Source organism: Puntigrus tetrazona, unplaced genomic scaffold (genome assembly GCF_018831695.1).
Source record: "Puntigrus tetrazona isolate hp1 unplaced genomic scaffold, ASM1883169v1 S000000283, whole genome shotgun sequence".
Classification (NCBI taxonomy): domain Eukaryota; kingdom Metazoa; phylum Chordata; class Actinopteri; order Cypriniformes; family Cyprinidae; genus Puntigrus; species Puntigrus tetrazona.
In genome coordinates, this window is record NW_025047944.1 from 83,789 (window position 1) to 100,850 (window position 17,062).

Consider the following 17,062-nt stretch of genomic DNA (forward strand, 5'->3'; position numbering starts at 1 on the left):
CGATGACGACGACGACAATGAGAACGATGCTGAAACAGCCCACAGCTACGGAGACGGCTGAATACTTGGATGAAGTATCCTTAGATCCAAGGTTCTCTGCTTTCATTGACACACTGGGCGTATCTAAAACCAACATTTAAGGCGTTTAAACGATCGTAAACATGAATTCAGCACGGAAAACTGTTAGTTTCTTCACACAGATTTTCACGAAACACAGGCAAATCTATACACATTTCTAAAATCGCTCTCGCCTATGTTACTTTGTAACACTGTAATAATAATAATGCAGCTAGACCTATGTTACTCTGTAACACTGTAATAATAATGCAGCAGCTAGACCTATGTTACTCTGTAACACTGTAATAATAATGCAGCAGCTAGAGCTATGTTACTTTGTAACACTGTAATAATAATAATGCAGCAGCTAGACCTATGTTACTTTGTAACACTGTAATAATAATAATGCAGCTAGACCTATGTTACTTTGTAACACTGTAATAATAATAATGCAGCTAGACCTTAAACAAGCAGATACATTTCCAACATTTATTGACTCATAAACAACAGTGTTATATATCGTACCTGTTATGTTCACAGTGAAATCTTTTGTTGTCCTCCCACAGCTTGTTTGCAGAAAGAATCTGAATTGTTCAGTCATGTTTGTAGTTGGAGTGTAGCTGCATGTGAAGCTGTTCCTCCGATCACAGGAGCCCTCAAGCTCACGTTTACAGATTGCTGAGCCGTTATTGATCTTGGGGTTTTGAAACTTATATTTTGCAACGCAGTATTTAGTGCACTGCTGAATGATATTGCAGGTGAAAGTGACTTCTCTCCCCACATATCCAGTCACGTCCTCACAGCTTATGCTAAAAACTAAAAAAGCAACTTTTATTATATAATATACAGCAGATAAAAAAGAATGGCATTTTATCAGGTGAAGTTTATTGTCTTACCAAATTGATCAGCTTGACAGACGGCAGAAAAAGCCCAAGCCAGAGAGAACAGCTGCACAGCGTTTACGGCATTCATGCTTGTGATTCTACAACAGGAAACAAAATAAATGCATCAGAAATGAAAGTCAGAACTAATGAGGTAAGGACAATTAACTGATAACTCAGCACAAATTGGCAACATTTTACTGGAATTAAAAAAACCAAAAAACTAAAATATAGTCAACTTGTAAATGGTGCAAAGAAATGGGAAAAGAAATTGTATTTCAAGAAACACAACATCTAATGCATGTTTAGATGATTCGCAGCCTATTTGATCTAATGCATCGGCCTATAATAATTGCAAAAAAAACCCAAAACAAAAACAAATCTACTTTAAGTCCGAGACAAGCTTTACATATTCAGTATATCACACTTTTATCAGTTGAAGATGCAACACTTATTACAGCGCAGCACTGAGAGCACACGGTGAAAGAACCATTTGGATGAAAACACATACTTCTGTGGAAAACACTGACCCGACGAAATAAATATTTAAAAAGATCACATTCATAGGAATTTTTAAATATCTGCAAAATGTGTAATGAATGTAGACTAACGAAATGTATCGCAGTTTGTTGTGGAATAAAATAAATGATTTTATGTTCAGAGAGTTATTGCTCACCCGTTTACGTCGTCTCAGCTCACTCTGACTCTCTCTGCTGGTAACAGCAGCATTTGAAAGAGGCATCTCCTTTCACTTTCAACATGATGTACAGATCAGATGATCATGCTGTTACATGCCTAAAAATACTCCCTTCGTGACATGATGATGCGACCTGATAGTCTTGATTTTGGTGTGTTGTATTACAAATGTATAAAGATTAAACACAGATTTCAATATAACAGTATAGGCTAAATGTGTGAGTTATCTTTTGTCTTTCAGTTCTTGAACATCTGGTGTGAATGCTAATCCTAAGGTACAACTGTGCCTTTTGTTTCAGGCTCTATAGCCCCTATGCATTTGCATGACACTTGGATACTTAATAGATCAAGGATCGGGAAAGTTCCTGATCTGGGCTAAGTTCCTGTTCTGCATTTGCATACTTTTGTTTTACTGGTCTCCACCTCTATGTACTCCTCCCCCTTAAAACATATAAACTTCAACCTAGCAGGTTTTAGTTGGATTTTTTTCTTGGAGATTGCTTGACGATTTTCTTAAAGATTTCTTGAAGACTTCTTGCAGAGACGCAATAAAAACAAACTCCTGCTTTGCCAAGAATCTCCTGGTCTCTTCTTAAAAAGAAGCTAAAAAAGTTTCCAACAGGTGTATTTGTTCTCCTAAGGATAAAAAGTTTTAAAAGTTTGGGGATGATCACGAAAATAATCACAAGTATGTGTCTTGCAGTTAAAGCACATTAAAGGCAAACAGATTTCAACCCGTTCAAGCGAAAGAAGATGACAAAGATAACTATTATTGGTGACAAAATACACAAAAATGAAAGGAATTCAAGGATCTCAAGCTTGATCTAAATGGCTCAGGTTTACGCTAAAATTATTCCACCACCAAATATATATTTTTTCAAAAACCCTTCAAGTATGTAGATATTCCTTAAGAATAAGTTCATGTAAGGTGTCTTACGCAAATACATACTGCTTAAATACAGATCGACTCTTTGTATTCTTCATTGGTTTAACTGATATATCATTCCCATCAGAAAATATAGATATTCATCTCTAGACAGTATCACACATCTTATTTCACTGCTACTTTTTTATTTTTCATATAAATAAACCACTGTACAAAGCACACTACAGACACTTTTTAGAAAAACGTGTGTGCAGAATATTGAAAGATCATTTAAAAACATCAGCAATTGGTTGTCTTGATAAGAAATTTCAGGTAAATATATCATACAGGAGACAAACACAGTTATATTTGAGAAGTGAAATAAACTTGATATGATTTATGGAAAGTGTGCTAGAATTATTTAAACCAAAGTAGCCATGTGCATAATTTTAGGCACCACCAAAGAAAAAAATAACTCAATATTTTGCGCATCCTCCTTTTGCAGAAATAACAGCCTCTAAACGCTTTCAATTAGAGTCTGGGTTCTGGCACAAGGTATTCGCCTTTACAAAACATGTCCAGTTCAGTCAGATTTGATGGTTTAAATCACACCACAAATAATCAATAATACTCAGGTCTGGGGACTGAAATGGCCAGAACGTTGTACTTGTTCCTCTACATGTATGCCTTCGTAGATTTTGAGCAGTGTTTAGGGTGGTTGTCTTGTTGAAAGATCCAGCTTCTGCGCAACTTCAAATTTGTCACGGATTCCTGGACATTGTTCTCCAGAATCCACTGATACTGAGTGGAATTAATGCTTTAACAAGATTCCCAGTCCCTGCATTGGCCTCACAGCATGATGAACCACCACAAAATCTTACTGTAAGGATGCAAGTGTTTTTCTTGGAATGCTGTGTTGTTTTTCTGCCCTTGTTTTGCCCAAATAGCTCTATTTTACTTTCATCAGTCCACAGCACCTTATTCCAAAATGAAGCTGCCTTGTCCAAATGTGCTTTAGCATACCTCAAGCGACACCGTTTGTGGCGTGTGCAGAGAAAAAGCGTTTTCTGCATTAAAGCATCTCCTTGTGTAAAGTGTTGAACGATGCACATTGACACCATCTGCAGCAAGATGATGTTGTAGGTCTTTGGAGCTGGTCTGTGGGTTGACTGTTACTGTTCTCACCATCCTGTGCCTCTGCTTATCTGAGATTTTCCTTGGTCTGCCACTTCGAGCCTTAACTAGAACTGTGCCTCCAATTCCTCACAATGTTCCTCACAGTTGAAACTGAGGGCTTAAATCTCTGAGACAGCTTTCTGTGACCTTCGCCTAAACCGTGATGTTCAACAATCATTGTTTTCAGGTCATCTGAGAGTTGTTTTGAGGCTCACATGTTGCCACACTTTAGAAAAGATGCAAAGAAGAGAAACACTTACAATTGGCCTCTTTTAAATACTTTCTCATGATTGGATTCACCTGTGTATGGAGGTCAAGGGTCACTGAGGTTACCAAACCAATTTTGAGTTCTAATAATTAGTGCTAAAGGTATTGAAATCAATAGAATGACAAAAGTTATCCAGACAACTAATGATTTATAAAGGAAAGAACGCGTTCTAAACACGTTCAGAGACCCAAAAGGAGGACACACCTCCTTCTCAGCAGAACACAGTTCTACCAAGTTCTTGATCTTCTCCATAATATCAGTGATTACTGTGAAACTGAGACCAATTTACCAATCGCACTGAGACCTTTCAAATGAGACCAAACATGAAAGTGAAGAACAATAGGTTCATAAGACACATGACATATAATGCCTTATTCCTAATGAACTTTAAACCAAGTCTTTTGGGCAGAAGAAGGAGAAGCAGGAAGAGCAGAGGTGAGGAGGGTGTCATAAACACAACAGGGAGGGAGGGTGTTGTTTACTCTCTTTTTGAAGTCCTTTTGTTCCTTTGGATATCCCTTCTCAGATTAGTCTTGATGCATTTACAGGTTTTGATTCACCTCCTTACAGTTTCATGAACATCACATGAAAACCCATTGAATTGTTGAATCAATATTATATTATTCTGGAGGATTACTGTTGTCTTCATCATGTTTGATGCACAGGAACATCCTCTGGAATCCATAAGATCTCTTTTTGCAATAGATTGCAATTAAGATGATGATGAGGATGATGATGAAGGATAAACCCAGAACTGAAGAAATGACAGTATTGTTAACTCCTGCATCTGTAGATCTATCCTCAGATTTATCTTCATTAATGAAGGATGGCTCTGGAAGATAAGATTATGTTTAGTGTTTTATGATGAACTCATCTTCACACAGATCTTCACAAAACTCTTCTGCTGCTGAGAATCTGATCGACGCCTCTCTAAAAATCACTCTGATAGTAATCTCTCAAAAGAGAGGAATTTCTATTTAGAAACCACGATCATGCAACAGTTAGGACATAAACGTGGAAATAAATTGCAAACATGTATTGAAATCTAAATAAAAGTATTACCTGTTATGCTCACAGTGAAATGTCCTGCTTTTGTTCCACAGTTTGTTTGCAGGAAGAGTCTGAATTGATCCGTCACTGCTGTAGTTGGAGTGTAGCTGCATGTGACGCTGTTTCTCTGATCACAAGAGTCATAAGGAAGCTCTTCTCTACAGATATATGAGTTTTCATCTCTCTTAAAGTTATACTTTTTAATGCAGCAGTCAGGGTTCAGTTTGACGCTGCAGGTGAGATTTACTTCTTTCCTCACAAAACCAGTCACATCATCACAGCTTACAATGATATCTGAGAAATAAAAATGTATATCATATAATTCAGCAACTGAACATTAAAAAACAATATTATTCTCACAACTCATGTGTAACACATTGTTTTACGTAAAAGAGCACATTAATGAGCATTAAAAAATTAATTGCTCTCTGAACATAATCGATTTATATTTATAAACTGGGTACATGTTATCTATGAAACAGATTTGATCATTTTTCCCTATTTTCTTAGATTTCTGGTAAATTCTCACACATTTCAGTTAAAGTTTATTCTCTCACCATCATCCGCTTGACAGACAGCAGTAAAAGTCCAAACCAGAATAAACAGCAGCACAGCATTCACAGCATTCATAGCATTCATGGTCATGATTCTGCAAAATTAAATATAAAAAATAATGAAACCTTAACACAAAATAAAAAAGGCTATTCTAATTCACTTTAATAAGTGAATTAATACATGCAAAACCATAAGATTTTTCACAGAAAATCACCGAGAGCGTACGATAAAACACAATCGTTCTTCACAAGGCATCTGCGGCAGAAATAAAAATCTTTCTGTTTTCTTATTTTCACTGGCAGAACGAAAAACTAATACAATTCTGTAGGAAACAGCAACACCGGTCGGACAAAACCATTGAAAAAAGTTTTCTAGTCGCCATTTTGAATATCTGCTAAATATGTATCAAAATAAATGAGCTTGAAGATCTTGAAGTACACTCGGTTACCAAAGAGTAAATATGAAGAGATTTACTGCTCACCCGCGGTCTGTGTGTGTTCACGGTCTGAGCTTCTCCCGTACTGACTACTGCTGCTCACTCCTGCTAAAATACAGCCTACTCTACTTTCACTTTCAAAATGACGCACAGATGTTAGTATAGCTTTTGTAATATATCAGGCAAAATGTCACATAGGAAATTTCCCCTTACGTTCAGGCTTCCCAACTTCAGTCCTAGAAGACCAAGGGCTGTCCCTGCTCCCTTCAGAAAGTCATGCTCCCTTCGTAAGGTTTACTTGCATTCTTATTTATTTTCACAAAATGTCTTTTGTGCCATCATTCTCACATGCAAAGTTGATTGATGACGCGGTGGGTTTGCCAAAGTATACACATATAATAATACAGAAATAATCGAAATGGTTTAATCCCGCAGGATCGATGTAATGTTATCAACTCTCATTCAAATGAAGCTTTCATGAGCACCAAATTAAAAAAAGTGGAACAAATCTTCATTCAATGATATTACGTCCCTATTTCTCTACAGGGACTGTTGTTGTCATTGTGTTTGATGCACAGAAACTAAAAAGATTGGCATATGATGATGCTGACAGATAACCCCACAACTGTAGTAATGAGAGCATTCTTAGAGCCAATGTCCTCAGGTCCATCTGCTTTTGTTAATAACGGACCTGGAAGATGCCTGAAACGTGCACGGTCCAAACAATAGCAAACAGGAATATCCAAGACCGGGTCCAGGGCAGGCAGTGAAACATTTGCCAAACATTCACGAAGCACCGATAACAGTCCAAGGTGAGAGTCCAAAGTAACAAGCGAAGCGATGAAAACAAAGCAAACCAATGAATGCGACACAAGAAGAAAAAAAGGAAGCCGCTTACTAGAGTCTGCTACGGCAAAAAAAAAAATACTTTACAGTATTCTGTTCGGCATGGACCTGCTTAAATAGCCTCCACTGCAGAAGGAGCAGAGGGAGCGAAGACAGGCGGGTCAGAGCTCCCTCTGCAGGCCTGGAGACAAAACCTTTACATTTAAACGTTTGTTTTTTAATGGAGCACTCAGCACAATGCTGAGGGACACTACAGCTAAAAGCCACTTTAGTTTAGTCACTTTAGTTTACACTGCAGCCTTCTGAAAAATATAAAAAATACAAACCATATAAGACTGCATAAAGTATGAAAAATGTCTTGCCTTGCCTTGCCTAAATCGACACTGCATTGGGTGTTTTGTACATTAGATCTCTTCTGATGCTGTGAGACACATATTTTATTACTGATTATGAATTGAAGCTTGTACGTAGTTTCCTGTCTGTCAATAACTACGACTTGAATCTCGCTAGGAGCCTTTGTTGCCTCCGCCAATGAAATTTGGCAAGTGGTTAACAAATCCTGAGCCCTTTCACATCACATGGATTTAAATAGTCTTTAAATGCTTTGCTTGGCAGATCTCGTGTCTGTCTCCTTTCCCAGTCGTCTCCTATGACCAAATTTTCCCTCCCTTCGTGCATGATGTGGTCTCCGTAGCATCCTGCTCCAGAAGGTTTGCTACTCCTTGTTTTGTTTTAAAGAATCTATTTCTATGCAAGGAGCAACGGTTTGGCTTCTCCAGCAGCAATGTGCTCACCGTTGGTTGGATTCGGTGTAGGGCGTATTTCTAACGTATAGAGCAGGGGGGTCCAAGCTCGGTCCTGGAGGGCCGGTGTCCTGCAGAGATTAGCTCCAACCCTAATTAAACACACCCGATCCAGCTAATCAAGTACTTCAGACATACATAGTATATGTGTTTTAGCAGGGTTGAATCTAAACTCTGCTGGGCTTTGGAGTTCGGACACCCCTGGTATAGAGCATTAACTTTTAGCGACAGTACGAGGATGTTTAAATACATACCTTTATCAACGTAATAGAAACGTGCCAGGGTCGACGTATTGAACCTGTGTTTTAGCTGTGTATTTCTCTTTGAAAATGCGGGAAAATGTGCAGTAAGGAACGTAAAAAAGGCTTTTGCACAGAAAGCGCACCGAGGTATTTTTGTGAAACCGTGTTGGTAAAAAAATCGGTATGAAACAAACATCATGACTTTGACTCAAATGGCACAGCAATGACTGTAGTGACCTTAATCATGACTTTATATAGCAAGTAAAATTATTATTTATATAGCTATAGTTTGTGTTTAGCATTTAGGCTATATGCATTTTTGTATTTATTTCGTTAATACGGTATAGGCCTATTTTTATGCTCGTACTTTCTATCAGCAAACACTAGAAGCACATATCGGTCAGTAAATAGACAATAAACATTTACGATAAAACAACATTAAGTTATAATTATTTTATATTAATTTCTGTTGTAAAATCAGTCATCTGCCAAGTTTACACCTGATGGTGTCTTTTGTGAACTCTAACCGCTGTTGATGCAATCAGTGCTTTTCTTGACTATGAACGTTTGCTTATAGACTTATTTTAAACTAGATCTGAATGAATTATCTACATGTCATGTCATGCACACAACCCTCTTCCAAAGGGTCAAGGTGTTTTATATATTCAGTTTACCCGAAGAAGTTTTCTTCCTTGCATGCCACATTTTTTAGTAAAGCTGCTTTTGACTAGCATGCATTGTTAAAAGTGCTATATATGGGAAACCGAATTCACTCGATAAACTCTTAGCCACCCTCGAGAGAACCTGTCATCGCAAAACAGGTTTGTAATTGATTGCTTCAACGCTGAACGTACACCAAGTCGTTAAGAATAACAATGCAGTTTGCAAATATTTTCCATCCCATTAAAAAATACCTTCACCTTGATTGAGGCTCAACCTCCAGCACTGAGCCTCGAGCAAGGTGTTTCCATGTGGCTTCAGGGGGAATCTCAAATAGCCCTGTAATCATTCATGTATTTTAGCCTGACAAACAAACCTGTTCTGTGACTCGTGAAGAAGCAGTTAATATGTATTTTATGCACATATTATAGACAGTTTTATGCATATCTGATCGCCACTGAAACACAGGTCATGAAAAACATAAATAAATAAATGCGTATAAATACAAGTGTTACGTGTTGTTGTTTGTTTGTTTGATGTTCTGCTCGTAATATATATGCCATAATAATTCTCATATGATAATACATGCTTTTACAGCCTAATGATAATGTGAATTTTTTTTAACATAAAATTGTGGAAGTTTGACATAAAAACCCGATAGAATTCGATAAATTGAATACATTCAGGTAATCTACACATCGAATGTAGCATTGTTTCAGAAATATGTAGAAACATGACCTGCTCTACAGTAAGTTATCTCTCTATCTATCTATATATTTATCTATCTGTGATTTTTCATCAGTGTCCTTAAAGATTTTATCAGTGAAAAACATGTTTGTTAATGTATTGCATCACCGAGCCGTTAAACCGTGTGTCAAAACATTTCACACCCTTTTTCCATTCGTTTTTTTTTTCTGGGCTCTCAGGGAATCAGTTCAAGTATGTCCTTGGTGCTCTGTCTGTCTGTGTCTGTCTCTGTCTCTGTGTGTGTGTGTGTGTGTGTGTGTGTGTGTGTGTGTGTGTGTGCGCGTGCTGCTTCAAGAGAGCAATCATACATTTATGCTCGGTTTTATTTATCTTTTACATTCATTTATTCCTCATTTGTAATCATTTAGTTCACTTAACCGTTTTTCCACTTAATCATGTAATCGTTTATAATAATAATCTACCCATGTCTACTTATTTCCTCGAGTTAATAATCGACAAGTCATTTGTTATTAGTTATTGTTATTAATGTCATGCTTGCGTGTTTGGGAATGTTTATGGAAAGTCAAGGTTTATGGGAACTATATGTCGGATTTTGTGCAAGTCATTGAAACATACGCGACTAGGATTATTCAGTAAGACTTCAACTGCTTCTGGTCTTCACTGGCTTTGCTCGGTCAACTTGTCAGATCATAGAAAACTGTTTGGGATATTTTCTGGGGAGGTGGAGATAAGAGTTCCTGTTAACATGTTTTTGGTATTAGGCAACGTTTCTGCCTAGTTTTTCAGTTACGAGCAATTAACTAATTTTTTCTGACAGGGCACCTGCATGAAGTCTTGAAAACGACCTAGAAAAGCTGACCCTTAAAAAATGTGCTCTATGCACACAATGTGGAAACATCACTAACTGTCCAACATTGTATTACTACTAAATCAAACATAATCAATAACTCTGGTGCGTTTAACTTTGGTAAAGAAAAAGTTATGCTGCACAAAGTGAACCACATACGAAAGACCAGGACCGAAGTGAAAGAATAAAGAGAAAAAAGTGAACAAAGCAGTTTTATCTTCATTTAAGGTAATAATAATATTCGCGACACATGAGCAAAGAGCGGCTTTATTTAACCATTAAATAAAGAAACTGATCATTCCATTTCTATTTCTACCAAATGTGCCAATGATCCATATTGTGTGACTTAACTCAAAAGACTGTATATGAATGCTAAGTACGTGAGATGCAGGATCGTTTCCCTTTTCGATTTCCTCTGTTTCTCCAAATAGCATCTAGGGAAGATCTAGGGAGTTTCCAAGAACTAAATCAGCCATTTTCTCGTTCCCTGTTCTGCCGTAGTAATCATGTGACGATGCAACGTGTTCATCAGTAGCCGGCATGTGCAGAATATTAACAATAAATAATCAAAACAGATCTCTAATTGACCAGTATTTCACATAAATCAATATAAGACAGAGTTGCATCAGAGTTGCATAGCCCAGCAGTGAAGGTGCTCAGTGCGTCTTTCATGAGCGCGACATGAAAACGTGAAAAGATGCTGCATTATACAACATTCTTTGTTGCCTCCATCGTGTCAGAAAACCAGAAATGTCCTCCATTCGGGGAGTTTTTGTGTTATTTTGTAAATGGCCAGCACTGAAATGATGATGAGAGAGCTTACAACAGCAGCGATGACGGCGATGTTAAATCCAGATGTTTCTGATACGCCCCGTTCTGGAGAGATGGGTTTAAATGTTTAATTAAAATGGTGTTTAAATAATAAACTCAACTTCAATACGATTTCTCGACACAATTTAGAAACCATAACCAAACATCAATTTCCTAAAAGCGAATATCACCTGATTCCAACTGATAAATGGGACTAAAAGACGTTTTCTGCGTTTGTAAGTAGATATACGATAATACCTGTCTTTCCAGGAGGGACGACCTCAGCGAGGGTTTCATGTTTGATGTTCTCTGTTAAAAGATTTCATACCAGTTAGCGGGCTGAAAATAAACGCACAGCTGCAAACATTTTTTGACATGACAAACAACAGCATTATATACCGTACCCGTTACGCTCACAGTGAATTCTGTGGTTTCTGTTCCACAGTTTGTTTGCAGGAAGAATCTGAATCGATCCGTCACTGCTGCAGTGGGAGCGTAGCTGCATGCGAAGCTGTTCCTCTCATCACAAGACGTAACGTACTCTTTACAGACCGTTTTATAGCTCTCGCGGTTTCGAAACTTGTACATTTTAACGCAGCATCCAGGCCGCTGTAGAGAGACCCTGCAGGTGAAAGATACGTTTTCCCCAACGGATCCAGTCACATCATCACATCTTACACTGAAATCATCTAAAAAACAACAACAGCAGAGATCCAGTTTAATAATACGCATTTTTCCCACACAATTATGTGCATTTATTGTTTTATTTTTTATGTATCGATAATGTTTTTTCCCATCATCTTACGTTTAGTCCCTCATCATTCTCACACACTTTCTATGAGGAAGTCTGCTCCCTTACCATTATCAGCTTGGCACACGGAAGAAGTGAAGGTCCAGACCGCAGTGAACAGCCGCACAGCATTCATTGTTTTGATTCTGCAATATGAAATATTACAGACAGCTCAATGATGAAACCTAACAATGACTAATAACCCTACCGACGATTCTTGGTTGCCCAGAAAGCTATTTTTATGGTTAGTTTTTGCTGAGCCGGAAAAGTTTTCTTTACGGAATTAGAACGTTGCTTCTGGTTCGTAGAACGTTGTTCTGTTCTAAATGAAACGTTATTTTAACATTCATTTAACGTTATTCTAACGTTATTTTTTGCTCCCAATGCTCACGCCGCTGTACATCAATAATCCAAGTGACCTGGAAACGATCTGTATGTGGATGCCTGATCGGTATTATAACCATATTATATATTCGGAAGTTTTAAGGTGATTTTTTTTATTTTATTTACTTACAGTAAATCACTCACGCGCTGGGAAACATATCAAGTGTTTCCTGACTGAACGCAAAACTTTTGCGTTTTTAGCGACATTTAAAACGCTAAAACGCTTTAGCGACATTTATTGGTCACATTAGCACTAAAACGTCTCCTTAATCCTATGCATATTCTTTTAGAAACAATTTCGCAACGCGTAAACACCGCGAGCGTTGCCTACCTACGGGCTTCCGTCCGCGCGTTATGAAGAATTAGTAAATATAGACGAATTACTTTGCGTTCAGAGAGAGTTACTGCTCACCTGCGGTCTGTTTGTCTTCGCCGTCTGGGTTAACTCACTCTTTCTCTGTCTTCTGCGCACAAGAACGAATAAATCAGCTTTCTCTTTAAACAACTGGGCTCAGTTGTTTGGGGTGTTGTGACATTTCAACCAGCAGATGGCGCTCTCTCGAAGCTGAACTTTTCCACTTCATGCCACACAGATGAGGTCTGCTGCTGTTTTAGAGTCTTTACAGGCATGATCAGAGTTAAAGATTAAAGAAGGCTGTCAACATAAACGTGCATTGCTTAGCGTTTCAATCCTTCATTTAAAAGAAAATCAATCAGGGAGATTTATTATGAGCAAAACCTAGTTAGTAACCAGGCTGTTTTGGGTCACCTTTGACTCTATGGAAGCCAGTGGGGACCTAAAACTATCTGGTTGCAAATTTTCTTTAAAATATCTTCCTTTGTGTTCTTGACAGAGCATAGAAATGCATGCAGGTTTGGATCTACTCGAGGGGAAGTAAATTATGACATTTTTATTTTGCGGTTAACTCTTTATTATGAGTGGTTTAGGAGGGTCCAGGAAATCCCCAGCTCTCTCAGCATATTTAGATACCAGACTGAAATTTCTAACAGGAAAGCCTGTTAGACTGTTAATCTATTGCTGTTTTTTTATGTCGTTTGTCAAGATTAGTGGCTAAAACATTTGTATTTATATCATGAATTTAAAAATTCTTAGTAATGAGTGAAAAGTATTGATATTAAAAGTTTGTATGGTTTTTTTTTTCATATTGTAAATGTTTGTTAAAATTGAACTGTTTTTGAGCATGAGGGTTAACCCATAAAGGAGTGCTTGAAGAGCTAAACATATAGATATTAATGTTTCTGAAAATATTAAAGTATCTTTAACATGCAATAACTTCGTTGTATTTTTTTTTTTTTGTGCAAATCCATCTCATAAGCTTTTGAATAGACTGATATAAAGCACTGTACAAAAGCACACACAGTTCAGGCTTTTATAAAAAGCATTTTGTGCATTAAACTGACATTCATTACAGACATTTCTTTGAGTTTTGCTGTGTTTCAGAGGCTTGAGTTCATTAAATACAAATATATAAATATATACAGGGGACACTTAACTTCTAGTGATTATCGTTGAATTGATCAGAGACCGTCTCTGCATTTAATAACAAATTGTTGACTCTCGTCATTATACATCCCTGTCATTATATTCTTCTGCTTTATACTGTTCAGTGCTTTGATACAACCTGTGTTGTTAAAAGCTCTATATAAATAAAAATGATTGATTGTTCTACAGTAGTTTGAGACATAACATTGTAGAGGATGTAGTGTATGTAGCATGTAGAGGATGTAGTTTAGTGAAGTGTTTCATGAGCATCACGTGAAAACCCATTGTATCGTTGAATCTATATTATATCATTATATTTTCTGGAGGATTACTGTTGTCTTCATCATGTTTGATGCACAGGAACATCCTTCTCTGGAATCCATAAAATCTCTTTTTGCAATAGATTGCAATTAAGATGATGATGAGGATGATGATGATGACGGATAAACCCAGAACTGAAGAAATGACAGTATTGTTAACTCCTGCATCTGTAGATCTATCCTCAGATTTATCTTCATTAATGAAGGATGGCTCTGGAAGATAAGATTATGTTTAGTGTTTTATGATGAACTCATCTTCACACAGATCTTCACAAAACTCTTCTGCTGCTGAGAATCTGATCGACGCCTCTCTAAAAATCACTCTGATAGTAATCTCTCAAAAGAGAGGAATTTCTATTTAGAAACCACGATCATGCAACAGTTAGGACATAAACGTGGAAATAAATTGCAAACATGTATTGAAATCTAAATAAAAGTATTACCTGTTATGCTCACAGTGAAATGTCCTGCTTTTGTTCCACAGCTTGTTTGCAGGAAGAGTCTGAATGGATCCGTCACTGCTGTAGTTGGAGTGTAGCTGCATGTGACGCTGTTTCTCTGATCACAAGAGGCATCAGGAAGCTCTTTTCTACAGATATCTTTATAGTCTTTATAGCTCCTAAAGACATAGTTTTTAATGCAGCAGTCAGGTTTCAGTTCGACGCTGCAGATGAGATTTACTTCTTTCCTCACAAAACCAGTCACATCATCACAGCTTACAATGATATCTGAGAAATAAAAAATATATTTATCAGTTTAACACATCAACAGTAAACTAATTTCAGTCGGTTTTCACGTTAAGAAATTCAATCAATTTCAAGTTGAAGTGCGTCGCTTCTGCAACAATAGTGATAGGACAAACAATAGGACCGTTTCCAAACACTGCCCCGTCTACAATCCTTCATCTACCACACGACTCTTACTGTTTTCAATAATACAGCAAACTGATGTATCTTTAGAAAAAGTAAAGCAATCAGAATTAAAACAGAACATATTCTTACCGTCATCCATTTGACAGGGGACCATGAACGTCCAAACCAGTATAAAGAGAACATTATCAGCTCTCATGACTGTTTCTGCAAAAAATAATAGAATAATAAAAAAATATTTAGATCCTGAGTTAAACCGTGGCTAGAGACATTATTAGTTTATCCAAAAAATTAAATTATTTTATTCATGGAAAGTCAAACACAGTATAATTCATTTTTTCATTCTTGAAAACTTACATATACTACACATATACATATACATATACATATACATATACTTTTAAGGTTCAATGCTACGGAAATCAACTTGAGACAAAACTGTAAAAAAAAAAATAATAATAATTCAGATATAACTGCATGATATACTGAAAAGATGCTGAATGATCCTGAAACTCTTTTTTTTATTATTAAAGAGGAAAGCATTAGACAAAAATATTTTAAAACAAAAATTGGGCTGCAACTTGTAAAGGTTTTTCAAATGTTGGTTACTTCAACATTTTGATTTCAACTCTGTGGCTCATTTCTATTATTAGTAGATTTGTAGCACTTAACAGCATAAAGAGCACTGAGATCACTTTCAAAATACAAGCAAGAATGCAATTTTCAATGCAATGCAATGTTCTTTGATATACTTTACAACAAAATAAAGTATGAAATCTGCAACAGAACTGGTGTGCGTCTCTTTTTTCGTAAGAAATCTGTAGCTTTGAACGATTCGGAGAGTCATATTAATAACTCATAACTACTGAATGAATACAAGACGCCTCAGTCATTTAAACGGTGACTTACTGGCGAATTTAGTCTTAGATTTTACTATCACTTCGTTTTGCTATAATTTATTATATTAACAATACACCTAACTAGAATGACATAAAACACTACATACAATTAATAAGCTAGAAAAACTTGCCTAAGCTAAAAAAAATGCATCTGTAAATCAATGTAAGGTGGAAAATATTGTCTCTTAATGGCAAAGGTGTGACTGAAGTACAATGTTAAATATCCCAGGGGATATGCCACTGTAAAAAATATTAGAAAACCACTGGCCAAGCATATTAAACTGATCATATCTTCATTTAGTCTAAGACACAGTCGTCAACATCAGGCCTGTGCAACCAATAGGAGGAAAAGGTAAAGCAACTAATTAAAAGAAATAATAAAAAAAAAATCTAATTTAATCGCACACCCAAATTTCGCTTCACAAAAATTCAGGCTCTTGATTTAAAGTGTAATATGTATTCACTGCACATTTACTGTCTGTACATTTCCATCTATGGATGCTAGCTAAACTTAGCTTACTTTCACTTTCAAAATCACTCGGATTCAGTGCCCTTTCGATTTATTCGAGGTTTAAACCGCAGAAATAGACCAAGACGGTCACTTGTAGGCAGAGGAAGAGTGTTTGATGCGCTTGTTTATTCATGCGCTTATATATATATATATATATATATATATATAAAGTTTTAATAAATTTTGGGGCCGACGGCTACCGAAATAAAGTCACACAGGACACATCAACACCTCGTTCACGCTCTTATTTAATATACATCAGCTTAAATCACCTGGTTGTCGTTATATAAACTCACCGACTCAAATTCGTAATTTCCATCAGCTGAGATAGAGACGTCCTGCTCGCTGAAAGGAAAAGAAAAAGTAAAAACACGAGCAGGCTAGTCGACGCTTCCTGTCTGGGTTGCCAGGTCTTCGTACAAAAATTGACCGGAAATGAACGGTTAATCAAAAACAGACCGAAAGTAGCCCATTCACAACATAACCGACTTAAAAAACTGAAACTATGCAGTTTACAAGCTTAAAACACATGTTTACAGGCACTGCCACTGAACTTGAAAACTACTATGATAGCGATCATAAACAAAAGGCTCTCAACGGTCTTGAGTTCCTTCAAAAAATGTATCTCGCTTAGTTTTATCGTTGCTGAATGTACGATAATTTAATAAAAAGGTTTATTTCAAATACAATTACTACAGGGTGTCAAACCATTAACCCGCAGTGGGGAAAAACAACCTGCTACACCAGTTTAAATGTAGCCGGATTCAGCACTAAAATCACGGACTTGGCAACCCTGCTGACTTTTCAACACTCCTGAAATGAATAGAATTGAAAAATACTAATATCATATAGAATTTAGTATGTATACTATGCGCATCGGAAGGC